Raw genomic sequence first — 20,229 nt, 5'->3', positions numbered from 1 at the left:
TTGAGACCAGCCTGAGCTCTTCTCAGGATGCACAGCATATTGGTGGTAGTGTACCAATACCAATACCTGTCCCCAAACTCGGGGTCCAGAGACAGTTAAAAGTTCTAGCTGTACAAACATGAAAACCTGAATTTGATCCCTGGAACCCACGTAAACAAAAAAATGTTAAGATGTAGCACTCACATGGCAAGATGAGAGGCAGAAACCAGGGCCAGCTAGCTTAGAGACTAGAATTCTTGAAAGACCCTCAACAAGATGGAAATAAGTACCAGCTACCAAAATATGTCCTCTGTTCTAAACACAGACACACACACACACACACACACACACACACACACACACACAGGAGAGAGAGACAGAGACAGAGAGACAGACAGAGAGACAGACAGAGAGACACAGAGAGAGAACGCCCTTCGGAGTAAGCTGAACTCTTGAAACTACACATCCTAATAAGATATGTATAAAGGACAGCCTCAGCATTAAGTGCTGTTCTTATCAGACTTAAAAAAATAACTTATTTTAGCGTTTTAAAATGTAATTTTAAATTAGCATACAAAATATTAGGTGTCACTTTAGTGTTCTCAAAGTGCTTTAGCAGATTCTCCTCAACCATCTTCTCCACCCCTAATCTCTTGTAGCCTCCTCAACAAACTTTAACAATTTAAAATTACCATTGCTATTTATGGGTGAATATGGATGTATGTATGACAGGTACATATGTGAAGGTCCGAGGACAATTTTTAGGAGTTCTTTGTTTCCTCCCACCAAGTGGTTGGAGATTGAGCAAAGGCTGTCAGGTTTGGTGATAAATACCTTCACCTACTGGGCCATCTCTCCAGCTCCACGATTTTCTAAGAGTCAACCTTCCCCATATTTTATCTTTACATCTTTACATCTTATTCTGAGACATCTTTACGTCACTGCTTGTTATTTCCTGGGTGCCTTGCTGATGGGTGGAGGGGGCTGAACCATATGAACCTGTCTGAAATCATCCCTCCAAAGGGTTTTCATACCCAACACGACTCTCCCAGATATCACAAAGGCCAAGGGAAATAGTTGATAAGAGCAGGGCTTAAATAAGATTATTGGAGCTAATATTATTGCCAAATAATCCCAGTACAAATATTAGTTTGCACAACAGAGCTCACGAGTGTCCTTGCATGTGAGACGAAGCAGGATATAGTAGTAGTCAGCAGCTGCTGGACCACATGAAGGATGTGAGATCTGAGTAGCAATCAAGCTGCAGGCAGTGTGAGAAAACACAAGCACCAAGTTCCCAGGGTGTATGTGAACATGCAGCTTTTACAAAAAGGCATAGGGAGTGGGTGTGCAGTGTTGGTCTGCCATGCTCAGAGGAAACCAAATGCAAATTGCTATGCTTTGTAGAGGTCTTAGTTTCCAGTCTCCTTTTGTCAAGAAAGTAGAGACTTGCTGCAAGAGGCTGAGCACCAAGTGGGGGCCAAGGTTATTTAGTAGCTTGCTTTAGAGAAGGAGGTGGAATGCTCACCACAGCACTAACCAGAGGAAGTTGTCTGCTCCTCAAGGTCTTTTTGAGACTTCCGGTCTTTGCATCTGATGGAACAGTTTGCGCCAGAAGTGAGTCCTCACTTGAATCTTTCTGAAGACAGAGATGGAGAGGTGAGAAGGACTATGAATGATCAACAAACTGCATCCCATGCTGCCTTTGAGCTGCATGCTGACTAGGGGTGGAGGGGAGAGCAAGCTTTGCAAAAAGAAACACAAAGTGTTCGGTCAAGAACTGCTGAAGCGCCGGGCGTGGTGGCTGGCACACGCCTTTAATCCCAGCACTCGGGAGGCAAAGGCAGGCAGATTTCTGAGTTCGAGGCCAGCCTGGTCTACAAAGTGAGTTCCAGGACAGCCAGGGCTATACAGAGTAACCCTGTCTCGAAAAACAAAAACAAACAAAAACAAACAAACAAACAAAAAACAAACCAAAAACCAAACCAAAACAAAAAAAGAACTGCTGAAGCTAAATCCTGGCCTGCCATTTGAAAGCTTCTTGGGAAACTCCTTCCCTGCGAAATGGGAAGAATGTGATGCCTATTGACTGTGAGGGTGTCATAACATTCTCATTTTAATTTCTGCCATTTCTCCAGTTTCCAGGATTGCTTTAGCCTTCTTCCTGTATTCCTGTTTCCAAACAAAACTTAAATTCTGATTGTGTTTCTTGTTTTTTTTTTTTTTCTAAAGATCAAATTCTGATACCTAATCTTTTTCGATTTAAGTGACCATTCAAATGTTTTCCCAAATGCACATAAACAAATAAACACACACACGGGGGTGGGGGGTGGGGGTGGAGTGCGATTACTGCTTTCAGCTTTGAAATACATACCATACTCCTCCTGGTTATATACATTATTCACTTGATACTTTCCTTGTCTCTTTGGACAACTAAACTGGCCTACCATCTTCTACGTGGATCAGTGAGTGGTAGAGGCAGCAGACTGACCTTTTCATAGGCCACTGCATTATAATTTGAAATGGTACACCTCTCTATGTCCCTCTCAAAGTCTTTCTATCAGCTTATTTATGAAATCTTCCAGACTTACAGAGTTATTAGAGATTTTAGGGTATGATCCTGGGCCCCGGCAGCTCTCACAACCTAGATTCAGCCACCTGTCCTAAATGGGCCAATTAAAGAGAACAGTAAGTAATACTGCAAGTAAAAAAGGAGATTTAGTCACTGTGGACACATTGGAGGGGGGAACAGAGAAGTCTGATGACTGTCTCTCTTCTTCCAAGTCATCTACAGGGTACTGATATGAAGCTTAGGTTTAAAGAGAAGGCCAGAGGCATGCATAGCTAAGCAAATGTGGTTCAAGTTTGGTCTCACCTATTAGTGACCCCTCATTGTTTCTCAGCTCCAGTCTCCTAAGAGGTAGTCTGGCAAATTGCAGAACCATGTGAAATGTTTTCCTGGAACACAAATTCTTTTTTTTTTTTTTTTCTGGCTGGCACCAGGGCTTTAGATTTTCCCTTCTTGAAACAGAAAAAAAAATCCTGGGGAAATTCCAATTCCTTGAGGTTTATTGTTTCATTAATGTGATAGCCAAATGGAGGGTCACAGCTGTCTCTTTACAGGGATGTTCTTTTTTTTCTTTTACACTGCCACCTGATGTTGCATCTTCAAATGTGTTGGGCTGCATTTATAGCTGCCCTGGGACGTGTGTAGACTTTAGGAGGCATGTTGAGCAAACCTAATTCACAACATTAGGACAATTACAAAGATGCCATTATGTCCAATCAACATACCTGTGAACATGTGGTGTGGAGGAGATACTTTATAATAGACCTAGGAAGTTAACCAATGATAGAAATCACTCTCTCCATGCTGGGGTATTATCTGCTTGACCTTGCATTTGCAAAGGTCTTGTTGATGTTATCCTAATTGCAGTGAACTCATCTTTGGAACTGCTCTGTTGTAGGTGGAAAAAACTATTTCGTAGTAATTGTCCACTGCCTCAGGCTCATAATATCTCTCCAAACATACCTTAGTTCCTTCTAACTTCCATTTACATTTGACCTCTATATCTTACCTACTAGATAAAAACACTTAGAATGCACAGATAAGCCTGAAAGATGCCCAGATTCCATGAGCCCTAAAACTAAGAATGCTATAAACAACTGTTTCTGATAGGAGAGATTATCTTAGATTGTAGTTTATCCACCTTGTGACTCTCCTGATGTATTCTGTAGATAAATGCATTCATGACTTTATTTTGCTTTGTGATTTCAACAATTCACATCATCTCCTTTACAACAGAATGCTGATCTTTATGGTAGTTTCTGAGCCAGTTATATTGGCACAGAATAATAGTCTTATTTCTTGTAAAGCATTACTGATAGTTTATGTGGATAGATCCTAGTTGGCTTCATTTTCAGTTTAGAGTCCAGAAGTGCTTCATTTCATTAAACAGAAAGGGCTAGCGGGAACATAAGAAAGCAGAAAAAGAACAAAAAAGTGAATTGACAATTTCAGTATTATTTTCCTTACAAGACAGAGTCAACGAGACATAATAGTACCAATATAACTGATTGTATTACCATTAGTGACTTCAACTGTCATTTTATGTAAGGCTTAAGGCAGAGAGACTTTATTGCTGTGCAAAAGGAAGCTAATAATTTAAAGGATTTGCACACCATGACTTTTCCCCCTGATCTCTTAGAAGTTTGGTAAAAAGCTCAGGTTCCTTTGGAATTTTATTATGAGTGATTCCATTTTGATTTTTAGACTGTTTTATTGGGGCCTAGTGTAATTAGTTGAATCTATGGAATACTGTAATTTTATTTATCTGTTTGTATGTTTGTGTGTTTTGAGAAAGGACATCACTATCTAACCTTGGCTAACCTAGAACTCACTGTGAAGAACAGGCTGACTTTTAACTCACAGAGATCCACCTGCCTCTGCTTGCTAAGTGCTGGGAGTAAATGTGTGTACCACCACCCTTTTCTGGAATACTGTAATTTTAAATAAACATGTTAACATCTTTCTTCTGAGTTTGTTGGTGTGATATAATGGCACTTTACTGGTTGTAGCTTTCAGAAAACTTTTTGTGTTCTGGGTGAAAAGGAACACAGTTAACTGGCTTGACTTATTTTGTCTCTTTGCTGTTTCTGCTGACTTGGGAACTGACATTGCATGTGGAAGTATAGCATCAAGCTTAAGACTAGGAAACACAAGGAAAAAGGGGAAAGAGATAGTTTGTGAAAGGTCATGAGTTAGTTTGAATGTTCATAGACTCTTGTGCTTATTTAGTACTCAGTGATGATGCTGTTTTTGGATGTTGTGCAAAGTTTTGGACATGAGGCCTTCAGATGTAAGGCCACAGAGACTCAGGGTTAGAGAGCTATAGGCCACTTCTGGCTCTTCTCTGCATCTCTGATGCCTGATAGGTTGAGATGTACACATCAAGCAGCAAGGTCCTGTCACCACTGATGGCACCTCAGACGTCACTCATCTCCATGAAACATGAGCAAACCAAATCCTTCATCCCTAAAGTTGCTTTTCATGAGGTGTCTCGTTGAATGATGAGAAACTGATAGGCCTTGGTCTAACTAGATACCCAAGACATATAAACCCATGCAGTTCTGCAGTATATAAAATTCTGTACTAATTGGCACCTAGGTTTTGGCCCTAAGAAGTAGCTGAAAGATATGTATACAGACATAGGCAGCACTCTTCACTTTAAATCCAAAACATACACATATTCTCTTCATTTATCATCTCAGAATTTTTTCGCCATCCATGACCTCTAACTTTTCACTGTTAACTGTTAGCTGCTACTAACCTAGTCTAAGGCACTATGTCTGTCACCTACAAAAACACAATATTCTCTTTTTTATCTATTTTGTGGTGTCTCACACCTGTAGTTCCAGCATTTGGGATGAAGAGATAGGATAATGAGAAGTTCAACTAATCCTTTTCCTTATATTGGGTTTCAGGATATCATGGGCTTCATGACACCCTTTCTCAATAAATGTCTCAAAGGAAAAAAATGTCCACAGCAGCACAGTACAGGCTGCTGAATCTCTCTGTTTCTTCTCTCTAGTGTTCTGCAGTACCATTCCAGACATCTCAGCCTCTTCATACTTGAATCCTTGTCTCCTTCTGTTCACTGGGATGTCTATGCTCTTTATGGCTACTTCAACCTTTTTTTTTTTTTTTTTTTGCACTGACCTTAGCAGTACGCTGAAGTAGCAGTAGGACTTATCTCATTCATTATTCTCTTCTTAGGGACCAGGTACCAAAAGCTAAACAATAATGGCAATACATGTCTATCTAGTTCCCTAGTTTTATGGTGTAAAACTTCTTTCCTCATGACTACAGGCAACTATAAGCACTTATCAGATATGTGTAACATTTAGCCTCTAATCTAGTTACCTAAGTCAGAGTACACTGGCATGAGGTTTTCAGTGAGAACACAATTCTTGCTTCAAAGGGAATAAAAGTGTTTACTTTGAGCAAATATGAGAGAACATGGGCCAGAAACAAGTAGATAAGTTGCTTTTTCTTATAAATCTGTAAGTGGTTACATGAGCTTTTGTTAGTCACAAAACAAATAAAAGTCAGACGTCAAAGACCAATGCATGTACCAAATACATTGACAGGCATATTAGGTAAACAAACATGTTACAGCAAAGTGAGGGAAATCTTTACCTTGCATAGAACATATCTGATGACATTCTTAGCTCTTGGCTTGGTGAGTATTAGTTCTTGCTAAGAGCATATTTCAAAAGTCTTTCTTGATAGGAAGCCTTAAATAAGATACAGAGCTCAATGATAAAAGGCGATTAAAAGAACTAAAAATAGCTCAAGACAATTTTGGGTCTGCAAAATTTTAGCTCTCCACAATGAATTCCAATCAATAAATCAGTTCGCAGAATCTTTAACATAGGTGAAGCTTTTTGGGGGACTCAAGTTCTTGTAATAGAAGAAGTGAAATTCAAGCAGGGAAGTTTTCAGAGCAAGGTGTAGACTGTAGGTATTTTACACTGAAGGCTTTTCTTCCCCTTAATCCACACCATCCCTCCCCCAGCTTGGATGCTGTGAGCATCCATCCTTCAGTTACTGTCGCTTCAGTCTCTGTCCTCTACCAAGATTTGGTGTTCGCAACCAGCAAGTCTCCCGCTAGTACCCCTCTAGACCCCATTCATGCTAACTGGGAAGGGTCTTAAACAACCAAGTTAATAGACCACTCAGAAGAGCTTAAAACCACCTGTTTCATTATGTACTCAAGTTGTAAATTTTCTAATTCTCTCTATTTAGACATCTGATTCTCATTGGCCTACATCTCTACCAACAGTCAACGAGAAAACTAGCTATGAGCACATACTGCAGTCAGCATCACTTAAGAAAATGTCATTCTTCCAGAAAGATTGTAAGAAAGGGTAACTATCTGTCTCTCTATATCTGGCTCTGACAAGAGGCTGGAATTCACCAATGTAGACATCACTTCTTAGGAGCAGTCTTCTAGGGCCTTTCTGTGAAGAGAAAGGCTATATATAGTTATCGACAACTTCTGTTGCCAGAGTTTTCAGAGCTGTCATAGGAGCAGGTGATGCCCTTGCCCAAAGCCATATCTTCACTCTCCAGCCCATTTCTGATGACCGAATGAGGTGGGGGTGCTATAAAGGCTCAGGATTTACTCTGAGATAAGATGGCTCTGAAGGCTATCAGTTGTTCTGTTGCCCTTCCTCAGGCTTTTATTGCTCAGGTAACCTTGTTACAATTGTATCTTATGCCATGATCTTATTTTATATATAATATAAAATATATAATATAATATATATATATATACAGGATTCATGTAGTTCAGGGTGACCCAAAATTAGTTATGTCTCAGAGGCTTAATCTGAATCCCTGATTCTCTTGTTTCTATCTCTTAAGTTCTGAAGTAAATGCTACCAAGCTTGGCTCTACACGTTAACCAGAAATTCCTCTTCAGGTTGGCTGGCACAAACTAGAGACTGTAACAGGCTGCCAGAGAGGCTACTGAAGCTTATAATTTCATTGGAATACCAGTTGTCTGCTAAGTGATATCTCTCCCCCATGGTCATGGCAGTAGACAACATAACAATGTCTGGAAAAAAAACATAAAACAAATGAAAAGAGAATGTGTCCCAGTCCCTGGAAAATATTCACCCGTTCTTAGAAAAGACAGGGATGTAGCCAGGTAGGAGGTCATCCTGGCAGGGACACAGAGAGCAAGATGTCAAGGTTAATCTCAGCTATACAGCAGTTCAAGCCTGGCCTGAGGTCTGATCCAACTCTACCATCCTCCCCACTAAAAAACAATACTCCTTTCCTTTACCAACATATTTTCCTCTACATTTCTCTCATGTGCTAACCTCTCACACTACAAAGGGTGGTGAAGTTGATTTGTGAGTTTTTCTCTTTCTATTACTGGTCAAGAATAAGCATATCCTTAACTGCCCAACTGGTCATGTCATTGGTTCCACAATCTTTTTTTTTTAAAGGTATTTTCTTTATTTACATTTCAAATGTTATCCCTTTACCTGGTTTTCCCTTAGACTCCCCCCTGCCCTCTCCCTGCTTACCAACCTACCCACTCCCACTTCCTGGTCCTGGCATTCTCCTAGACTGGGGCATCAAGCCTTCACAGGACCAAGGGCCTCTCCTCCTTCTGATGACTGACAAGGTCATCCTCTGCTACACATGCAGCTGGAGCCATGGGTTCCTCCATGTGTACTCTTTGGTTGGTGGTTTAGTGCCTGGGAGCTCGGGGGTGGGGGGTACTGGTTGGTTCATATTGTTGTTCCTCCTATGGGGCTGCAAACCCCTTCAGCTCCTTGTGTCCTTTCTCTAGGTCCTCCATTGGGGATGACTGAGAGCATGTACCTCTGTATTTGACAGGCACTGGCAGAGCCTTTCAGAAGACAGCTATATCAGGCTTCTGTCAGCAAGCACAATAGTGTCTGGGTTTGGTGACTGTATATAGGATAGATCCCCAGGTGGGCCAGTCTCTGGATGGTCTTTCTTTCAGCCTCTGTTACATATTTTGTCTCTGTATCTCCTCCCATTGGTATTTTGTTCCCCCATGTAAGAAGGACCATAGTATCCATACTTTGGTCTTCCTTCTTCTTGAGCTTCATTTGGTCTGTGAATTGTATCTTGGATATTCCGAGCTTCTGGGCTAATATCCACTTTTCAGTGAGTGTATACCATGTGTGTTCTTTTATGATTGGGTTACCTCACTCAGGATGATATTTTCTAGTTCCACCCATTTGCCTAAGAATTTAATGAAGTCATTGGGTTTTTTTTGTTTGTTTGTTTGTTTTTAAATAACTGAGTAGTAATCCAGTGTGTAAATGTACCACATTTTCTGTATCCATTCCTCTGTTGAGGGACATCTGGGTTCTTTCAAGTTTCTGGCTATTATAAATAAGGCTGCTATGAACATAGTGGAGCATGCATGTGTCCTTTATACATGTTGGAGCATATTCAGGGTATATGCCCAGGAGTAGTATTAGTGGGTCCTCGGGTAGTATTGTGTCCAATTTTCTGAGGAACCACCAAACTTATTTCCACAGTGGTTGTAACAGCTTCCAATCCCACCAGCAATGGAGGGGTGCTCCTCTTTCACCACGCCCTAGCCAGTATCTGCTGTCACCTGAATTTTTGATCTTAGCTATTCTGACTGGTGTGAGGTGGAATCTCAGGGTTCTTTTGATTTGCATTTTCCTGATGACTAAGGATGTTGAACATTTCTTTAGGTGCTTTTCATCCATTTGGTATTCCTCAGTTGAGAATTCTTTGTTTAACTCTGTACCCCATTTTTTTTAAAAAGGCCTATGACTGTGTTATGATAAGTTTTTCAACAGCTAGATCATTTTGTAACAAGTTAGGTATATACTGACAAACACAATTTTATCTGCTACAGTAAAGTACATTTGTCACCAAAGTGGAACTTTGCATCAGAGCATGAGCTTGTCATTCTTTTTTTTGGATATCTAATATTTATTTCTATCTATTTAATTCTTTTTTAAAAAAATATTTTGTACCACATTTTTTAATACTGTTATTTGTTTCTCTGGAGGCTGACTTCTTGAGTTCTTTGTATATATTCGATATTAGCCTTCTATCAGATGTAGGGTTGGTAAAGATCTTTTCCCAATCTGTTGGTTGCCTTTTTGTACTATTGACAGTGTCCTTGGCCTTATAGAGGCTTTGCAATTTTATGAGATTCCATTTGTCAATTCTTGATCTTAGAGCATAAGCTATTGGTGTTCTGTTCAGGAAAATTTCCCCTGTGTCACGTGTTTGAGACTCTTCCCCACTTTCTTTTCTATTAGTTTCAGTGTATCTGGTTTTATGTGGAGGTCATTGATCCACTTCAACTTGAGCTTTGTACAAGGAAACAAGAACTTGTACAAGGAAATAAGAACTTCTTCTCCATGCCAACTGCCAGTTGAGCCAGCACCATTTGTTGAAAATGCTTTCCTTTTTCCACGGGATGGTTTTATCTCCTTTATCAAAGATCAAGTGACCATAGGTGTGTGGGTTCATTTCTGGGTCTTCAATTTTATTCCATTGATCTACATGTCAGTCACTATACCCATACCATGAAGTTTCTATCACAATTGCTCTGTAGTACAGCTTGAGATCAGGGATGGTGATTCTGCAATAAGTTCTTTTACTGTTGAGAATAGTTTTTGCTATCCTGGGTTTTTTTTTTCTTTTTTTCTTTTTTTTTGCTATGCCAGATGAATTTGAGAATTGCTCTTTCTAACTCAATGAAGAATTGATTTTGAATTTTGATGGGGATTGCACTGAATCTGTATACTGCTTTCAGCAAGATAGCCATTTTTACTATATTAATCCTGTCAATCCATGGAAGATCTTTCCATCTTTTGAGATCTTCTTTGATTTCTTTCTTCAGAGACTTGAAATTCTTGTCATACAGATCTTTCACTTGCTTAGTTCGAATTACACTAAGGTATTTTATATTATTTGTGACTATTGTGAAGGGTGTTGTTTTCCTAATTTCTTTCTTAGCCTGCTAATCCTTTGAGTAGAGAAAGTCCACTGATTTGTTTGAGTTAATTTTATATCCAGCCACTTTGCTGATGTTGTTTATCAGGTTTAGCAGTTCTCTGGTAGAGTTGGTTCCACAATCTTAAGTTGGGAAAGAAGATCATGCTTCGGAGAAAAATTAATAGCACTTGCATCTAGCAAGCTGAACCTCCTCAAGGCTGTATTCTTAACTGTTTCTGTGTTTCCTTTACAAGTGTCAGCTTCTGATAAACCGCTGGTGCCCCACACTGTCACTCTATGTGCTTCCGCAGAACACAGCCTGTGTCACAGGGCACGACTGCTGCCTGGGCTGTGATAGCTATAGAGCAGTCCAGTATACCTGAATCTAGGTTAAAGGAAAGGACTGTAACACTTTAGATGTGAAGCATTGATAACAGAGGTTTTAACTCCTTGAAAAACATGTTCCCCCACTTTGTCTTTTCCTCTTAAAATCTGAGACAAGATCTCATATATCCCAGATTGGTGTTGAACTTATTATGTAACCCTAAGTGTTACTGACCTTGAACTTCTCGTCCTTCTGCCTCAACCTCCAAAGAGTCCTGGAATTATAGGAGTGACCCATTCTACTTGGCTTTCCTGCCTTTTCAGTGTGATAGAAAATAAGAAAGAATATTCAAAAAATAAATTGAAAACAATATATACTTATTCTGTGTGTGGTTTGAGCTCAGTAATATATCAAGTATTTTTCACGCATTGTCACATTTAATACTTCCAAGTTGCCCCATGGGGAAAAACATTTTAATTTTTCATTACTACTACTACTACTACTACTACTACTACTACTACTACTACTACCACATTGTGACTGGTTTCCCCTTTCTCCTCTCCTCTCCTCTCCTCTCCTCTCCTCTCCTCTCCTCTCCTCTCCTCTCCTCTCCTCTCCTCTCCTCTCCTCTCCTCTCTTCTCCTCTCCTCTCCTCCCAGTTTCCAATCCCACCTCCCTTCTGTCTCACTCTCCCCATTTACTTCTCCTTTGTTTCTCTTCAGAAAAGGGCAGGCCTTCCATGGATATCAACCATACATGGCATACCAACCTGCAATAATACTAGCAATTTCCCCTCATATCAAGGCTGGATGAGGCAACCCAGAATGAGGAAAAGGGTCCCAAAAGCCAGCAAAACAGTCAGAGACATCCCCTGCTCCTTCTGTTAAGAGTCCACAAGAATACCGAGCTACACAGTTGTAACATATATGCAGAGGGCCAAGGTCAGTCCCACGCAGACTCTATGATTGTCAGTTCAGTCTCTGTGAGTCTCTATGAGCTCAGATTAGTTGATTCTATGGGGTTTCTTGTGGCGTTCTTGACTCCCCTGGCTCTTACAATCCTTCTTCCTCTTCCTTTGCAGGATTCTCAAGCTTTGTCAAATGTTTGGTTGTGGGTCTGTTTTCACCAGTTTCTGAATGAATCCTCTCTAATGACAGTTGGACTAGGTACCAATCTATGAGTGTAGCAGAATATCATTTTGTTGACTTTTTCTCCCAATCATGTTTGTTTCTATCCTAGGTGCCTGGATCCTGGAATCCATACAGTGTCAGGGGGTGAGAATCCCTTTTCTGGCATGGATCTCAAGTTGGACCAGTCTTTGGTCACTGCCACAATTTCTGTGCAATATTTATCCAAGTAAAACTTGTAGTCAGGACAAATTGTATGTCAAAAGTTTTCTGACTGGGTTGGTATCTCGGTCCCTCTGCTGAGAGTATTGCCTGGTTACTAGAGATGACCAGTTTAGGCTCAGTATCCCCCATGGCTAGGAGTCTTAACTAGAATCACACTTGTACATTCTGGGAGTTTCCATTGCTTTAAGGTTCCTAGCTTGTCCCCAAGATTCCCCCAATCCCAGTTATCTCTCCCAGGACTCTCTTCTTCCATGTTCTCCCCACTTTATCTTTCCAATTTCTGTCCCTGCTTCCACCCTCAATGTCTATTTTATTTTCCCTTCCAAAGGAGTTCATGCATCTCCCCTTGAACCCTCTTGTCACTTAGAACCTCCCAGTCTGTAAATTATAACATGGTTATCCTTTACAGCTAATATCAACTTATAAGTGAGTACATACCATGTTTGTTGTTCTGAGTCAGGATGAATTTTTTTCTAGTTCCATACATTTGCCTGCAAATTTCACTACATCATTGTTTTTAACAGCTGAGTAATATCCCATTGTGTGAATGTACCACACTTTTTAAAATCCATTCTTTAGTTGAGGGTGCTTTCCTATTTCCAGCTCTTACACAGAAAGCTGCTGTGAAGAAGCTCTACTACAGACCTATAGTAATAAAAAAGCACATGGTTTTGGCATAAAAACACAGATTGATCAATGGGATTGAATTGAATTCCCAGATGGACTTCACACACCCATGGACAACTGATTTATAACAAAGAAGTCAAAATAATACAATGGAATAAAGAAATAAATGCTGCTGGTCGAACTGGATGTTGGTATGTAGAAGAATGTAAATAGATCAATATCTTTAACCCTACAGAAAACTTAAGTCCAAGTGGCTCAAAGACTTCAACATAAAACCAGATACACTGAATCTGAGTAAAGAGTAATTGGGGACTAACCTTAAATGCATTGGCACAGGAGACAATTTCTGAACAGAAGACTAAGATTGGCAATTAATAAATGTGATCTCTTGAAACTGAAAAGTTTCTGTAAGGCAAAAGATGCCATCAGTAAGGATGAATGGCAGCCTATAGACTGGGAAAAATATCTTCACCAATCCTACATCTGACAGAGGGCTAATTTCCAAAATATTTATTAAGAAAACCTCAAGAAACTAGACATCAAAACCCAGGAAATCCAATTAAAATGGGGTACAGAGCCAAATAGAAAATTAGCAACAGAAGAATCTCTAATGGGAAAGAAGCATTTAAAGAAATATATAACATCCTTAGCCATCAGGGAAATGTAAATCAAAGTGACTCTGAAATTCCATCTTATACCTATCAGAATGACTAAGGCCAAAAACTCAAGTGGCAGCTCATGATGGTGAGGATGTGGAGCAAGGGGACAACTCCTCCATTGCTAGTAAGAGTGAAAACTTGTACAATCACTTTGGAAATCAATATGGAGTTACTCTTATTATGCCCAATTCACAAGAACTTGATACACTCTGTGTTGTAACTAAGTTTGGACAGCACCGTAGAGAATGAGGAACGATCACCTCAGATCCTGTCAGTGTCCATCCTGTCTTCTATAGCATGAGTCCCCAGAGGTTTTGCCCCATGACTGACTGGTGCTTACATCCTCCTCTCTCACTTTCTCCCTCAACTCTCAGTTTTGAAGATCTCAAGCCCCTCCCTCATCAAACATTAGGAGGAGATCAAAGACACATTCAGTGCCAATCCTCCACCCCAAAACATAGACAGGAAGACGATCTCAGCCCACATCCTGTGTTTAAACAAAGTTCTCCATATGGGTGACTCAACACAGGCAAATGTTCATGAACATCCTTCAGTTCAAAACCAACCACTGTACCCGGGCTTCCAGTAAATCACCCATTCTTCCATTAGTTCGTTAGTTCATGGCCAGCAGCTGATCTGTTGTGTGTATTGAGGCCAATAAAAAGGGCACAGATGATCATTTATTTGTTCTTGTACTTACACACTTAATGACCTCCTGAGGTCTTTCTTTTCTTTCTTCTCTTTAATCTTTTTATAGGTAAGCTGTTGCTTGGGTAGAATAGACAAGCCTAGAGCTTTTCATCTTCCTGTCTTTGCTCCTAGGCTCAAGATCTATAGGTTTGCCCCACTCTGCATGTCAGACTCTGGTGTTTTGTTTGAAGCCCATGCCCAAAAGACACTGGATTGAGGATGAAGGACCAACAAATAGTCTTGGTTTCACTTTCCACTTAGTGGAAGGGAAGAGATTAAAATCTACCATTACACAACCTTGTAACCATCTAGGTATGTACACACTGTACAAGAGATTTTAGTTTAGATTTGTCAGTAACTTTTTATGCAGAAAGAGTTCACAGACAAGGTGAGTATGAGGGTAGGGGATGCCCTGAAGTTCAGGTTATTTTTTCTTCCTGGTTCTTCACTATGACTACATCTTTCATGTTCTCTAGGTTTAGTAAAGTCTTGAAGGTCTCACCTGTCTTCAAATGCCTGTCTTTAAATTTATAGTCCTTGCACTGGGAAGAGGCCATTTTAATACTTACTCTGGAGTTTACTTTAACAAGGCTCTCAAGTGCTCCTGTAGGGGTATGTGTCCTATTAACTTAACCCCTGCTAAGAAAGAAGTTGGGAAATAATCTTAGGACAGTACATGGCATTGAACTGCCCATCACTGACCACAAGATGGTGCTGTTACTCTAGTCTTCATGTACCAACATAGCAAAGCATCCTGTCAGAAAATGGTAGAGAGATCACTGATGACTTTAGTTTCCTGAGATTGGATCTGGTCACCTAGTTAAAATACCAAGACAAATGCCCTCAAAAACATGCTAGCAAGTGTGTGTTTATATGTGTCCATCCACAGTGATACATGTGATATACTAGAATGATCTTTTTCAGCATCGTTGGAAATACCCACCAAAAGACAAGAAGATCTCAGTTCAGACTGACAAAGAATGCCAAGTTCAAGCAAAGTTATAGGGGTTTTTAACTTTAGGTTCTGTTTCAAAATGCAGATAAGGGGGTCTTAGATCTCTGGTCAGGTCTTTTTTCTCTTAAAAGTGATTTCTAAAATTTTTTTTTGTTGTGAACATTTTAACATTTCTTAGTCAATGAGAATTTATAGAGATTAAATGTGCACACACTGATAGAAGGTACCTTGAAACAACTCTTCCCACAAGACTCTACTTGATATTGATGGGAATCTGGGGAAACTCCAGGCTCCAGTGGGTTCATTATAAAAGATTTTGGGTAGGACAGTTCTTGGAGTTTCTGTCAACTATTCTAACAAAATTAGTTGCTAACAGGTGTTATATATCCTGGTATCATAATACATTTTAGTTTGGGTAAATAGTAGAATAATGAAGCTATCAGTACCCAATTATAAAATGTTATATTTCATAATTTTGTCTGAGACAAAAATATTTCATAAGTATTGATGCCTCTCAACATGGGATGAGTGTGATGGCCAAACCTTGTTGTCAGACTCACAGGTCTCATTTAAATATTGCGATCTAAGGATCAGTATCTAAATAGAACAGCCCTAGCCTGGATCTATTATTTAGAGATCACAGGAAATGGCAGTGCCCCTTCCTAGTCCATTTCAGGCATCCTCTGTATTTGATACAACTATATGAAATTAAAAATAAAATACATCTAATCTAGGAACTAGCAGCCAGACAGGCAATGTTGGATAGAGTAGGAGCCATATGGGAGAAGTTTTGAAGTGACAGTGACAGTGACATTTCGTATTCTGGGGTAGTTTGTTGAAGTTGCAGCCCCAGCTGCAGTTGAAGTCCCAGGATGGAAGTGGTCATGCAGAGAAATTGAGGCTTGGAACCATGAAATGAGCCATTGAGAGGCTATTGATGAAGGTGTATTTTAGTGGTATCAGAATTTTCCAGCAATTTGGAGATGACAGTACCATGGAATGATCACAGAGAAGGGCAACAGTTATGGAATGGAGCCAATTGGAGTCTAGAAGACAATCTATGTGTGTTGGAGAGAACAGAACTAGAGAGTTGACCCAAGCCCATTGGAGGAGCCGAGACAATCATGACTGAATCCCAGACATTGGACCTTGAGTTATTTACACTTTTGAAGTATGATTTTGCTACGATTTGAGTGTGACTATGCCTGATTCATCCCTCTTGAAATAAGGAAGTGTTTAATTTATTTTTGATGTCACAGGGAGACTTCAACATTTAAATACTTTGGACTTTAAAAAGATAGGCTATTTTTTCTTTTTTTTCCCAATTTTTATTAGGTATTTTCTTTATTTGCATTTCAAATGCTATCCGGAAAGTCCCCTATTATCCCCCCCCCCTGCTTCCCTAGGCACCCACTCCTAATTGCTGGCACTTGTTTTCCCCTGTACTGGGGCAAATAAAGTTTGCAAGACCAAGGGGTCTCTCTACTCAATGATGGCCGACTAGACCATCTTCTGCTACATATGCAGCTAGGGACATGAGCTCTGGGGGTACTGGTTAGTTCATATTGTTGTTCCACCTATGGAGTTGCAGACCCCTTCAGCTCCTTGGGTAGTCTCTCTAGATCCCCCATTGGGGGCCCAGTGTTCCATCCAACAGTTGACTGTGAGCATCCACTTTTGTGTTTGCCAGGCACTGTCATAGCCTCACAAGAGACAGCTATATCAGAGTCCTTTCAGCAAAATCTTGATGGAATATGCAATAGTGCCTGCTTTTGGTGGCTGATTCTGCGATGGATCCCCGGGTGGGGCAGTCTCTGGGTGGTCCATCCTTTCATCTCAGCTCCAAACTTTGTCTCTGTAAATCCTTCCAGGGGTGTTCTGTTCCAAATGTTAAGAAGGGGTGAAGTGTCCACACTTTAATCTTCTTTCTTCTTGAGTTTCATGTGTTTTGCAAATTGTATCTTGGGTATTCTAAGTTTCTGGGCTAATATGCACTCATCACTGAGTACATATCATGTGAGTTCTTTTGTGATTGGGTTACCTCACTCAGAATGATGCCCTCAAGGTCCATCCATTTGCCTAGGAATTTCATAAATTCATTCTTTTTAATAGCTGAGTAGAACTCCATTGTGTAAATGTACCACATTTTCTGTATCCATTCCTCTGTTGAGGAACATCACGGTTCTTTCCAGCTTCTGGCTATTATAAATAAGGCTGCTATGAACATAGTGGAGCATGTGTCCTTATTACCAGTTGGAACATCTTCTGGATATATGCCCAGGAGAGGTATTGCGGGATCCTGCAGTAGTACTATGTCCAATTTTCTGAGGAACCGCCAGACTGATTTCCAGAGTGGTTGTACAAGCTTGCAATCCCACCAAAAATGGAGGAGTGCTCCTCTTTCTCCACATCTGGCCAGCATCTGCTGTCACCTGAATTTTTGATCTTAGCCATTCTGACTGGTGTGAGGTGGAATCTCAGAGTTGTTTTGAATTGCATTTCCCTGATGATTAAGGATGTTGAACATTTTTTCAGGTGCTTCTCAGCCATTCGGTATTCCTCAGGTGAGAATTCTTTGTTTTGCTCTGAACCCCATTTTTTAATGGGATTATTTGATTTTCTGGAGTCCACCTTCTTGAGTTCTTTATATATATTGGATATTAGTCCCCTATTTGATTTAGGATTGATAAAGATCCTTTCCCAATCTGATGGTGGCCTTTTGGTCTTATTGACTGTATCTTTTGCCTTACAGATGCTTTGTAAATTGATGAGGTCCCATTTGTCTATTCTTGGTCTCACAGTACAAGCCATAGCTGTTCTATTCAGGAATTTTTCTCATGTGCCCATATCTTCGAGGGTTTTCCCCACTTTCTCCTCTATAAGTTTCAGTGTCTCTGGTTTTATGTGGAGTTCCTTGATCCACTTAGATTTGACCTTAGTACAAGGAGATAGGAATGGATCAATTCACATTCTTCTGCATGATAACTGCCAGTTGTGCCAGCAGCATTTGTTGAAAACGCTGTTTTTTTTCCACTGGATGGTTTTAGCTCCCTTGTCAAAGATCAAGTGACCATAGGTGTGTGGGTTCATTTCTGGGTCTTCAATTCTATTCCATTGGTCTAATTGTCTGTTGCTATACCAGTACCATGTGGATTTTATCACAATTGCTCTGTAGTACAGTTTTAGGTCAGGCATGGTGATTACACCAGAGGTTCTTTTATCATTGAGAAGAGTTTTTGCTATCCTTGGTTTTTTATTATTCCAGATGAATTTGCAAATTGCCCTTTCTATTTCGTTGAAGAACTGAGTTGAAATTTTGATGGGGATTGCATTGAATCTGTAGATTGCTTTTGGCAAGATAGCCATTTTTACAATGTTGATCCTGCTCAATCCATGAGCATGGAACATCTTTCCATCTTCTGAGACCTTTGATTTCTGTCTTCAGAGACTTGAAGCTCTTATTGTACAGATATTTCATTTCCTTAGTTAGAGTCACATGAAGGTATTTTATATTATTTGTGACTATTGTGAAGGGTGCTATTTCCCTAATTTCTTTCTCAGCTTGTTTAACCTTTGTGTAGAGAAAGGCCATTGATTTGTTTGAGATAATTTTCTATTCCAGCTACTTCACTGAACCTGTTTATCATGTTTAGGAGTTCTCTATTGGAATTTTTACGGTCACTTATATATACTATCATATCATCTGCAAATAGTGATATTTTGACTTCTTCCTTTCCAATTTGTATCCCCTTGACCTCCTTTTGTTGTCAAAGTGCTTTGGGTAGGACTTCATGTACTATATTGAATAGGTAGGGAGAAAGTGGGCAGCCTTGTCTAATCTCTGACTTTAGTGGAATTGCTTCCAGCTTCTCACCATTTACTTTGATGTTGGCTACTGGTTTGCTGCAGATTGTTTTTATCATGTTTATGTATGGGCCTGGAACTCCTGATCTTTCCAAGACTTTTATCATGAATGGGTGTTGGATTTTGTCAAATGCTTTCTCAGCATCGAAAGAGATGATCATGGGGTTCCTGTCTTTGAGTTTGTTTATATAGAGATTTACATTGTTAGATTTATGTATATTAAGCCATCACTGCATCCCTGGAATGAAGCTTACTTGGTCAGGATGGATGGTTGTTTTGATGTGTTCTTGGATTCGGTTAGTGAGAATTTTATTGAGTATTTTTGCATTGATATTCATAAGGGAAATTGTTCTGAAGTTCTCTATCTTTGTTGGGTATTTATGTGGTTTAGGTATCAGAGTAATTGTGGTTTGTTAGAATGAATTGGGCAGAGTACCTTCTGTTTCTATTTTGTGGAATAGTTTGTGAAGAATGGTAATTAGGTCTTCTTTGAAGGTCTGATAGAACTCTGCACTAAACCAATCTGGTCCTGGGATTTTTTTGGTTGGGAGACTATTAATGACTGCTTCTATTTCTTTAGGGGATATAGGACTGTTTAGATCATTAATCTAATTCTGATTTAACTTAGGTACCTGGAATCTGTCAAGAAACTTGTGCATTTCATCCAGGTTCTCCAGTTTTGTTGAGTATAGCCTATTTTAGAAGGGTCTGATGGTGTTTTGGATTTCTTCAGGATCTGTTGTTATGTCTCCCTTTTCATTTCTGATTTTGTTAATTAGGATGTTGTCCCTGATCCTTCTAGTGAGTCTGGCTAAGGGTCTTGTTGATTTTCTCAAAGAACCAGCTTGTTGTTTGGTTGATTCCTTGCATAATCCTTCTTTTTTCCTCTTGGTTGATTTTGCCCCCTGAGTTTGATTATTGTCTGCTGTCTACTCCTCTTGGGTGAATTTGCTTCCTTTTGTTCTAGGGCTTTTAGGCGTGTTGTCAAGCTGCTAGTGTGTGGTCTCTCTAGTTTATTTTTGGAGGCACTCAGAGCTATGAGTTTTCCTCTTAAAAATGCTTTCATTTTGTCCGATAAGTTGAAGTATGTTGTGGCTTCATTTTCATTAAACCCAAAAAGTCTTTAATTTCTTTCTTTATTCCTTCCTTGACCAAGGTATCATTGAGTAGATTGTAGTTCAGTTTCCACGTGAATGTTGGCTTTCTATTATTTATGTTGTTATTGAAGATCAGCCTTAGTC

Source organism: Mus musculus, chromosome 3 (assembly GCF_000001635.26).
Source record: "Mus musculus strain C57BL/6J chromosome 3, GRCm38.p6 C57BL/6J".
Lineage (NCBI taxonomy): Eukaryota > Metazoa > Chordata > Mammalia > Rodentia > Muridae > Mus > Mus musculus.
Note: the sequence above shows the minus strand (reverse complement) of the source record.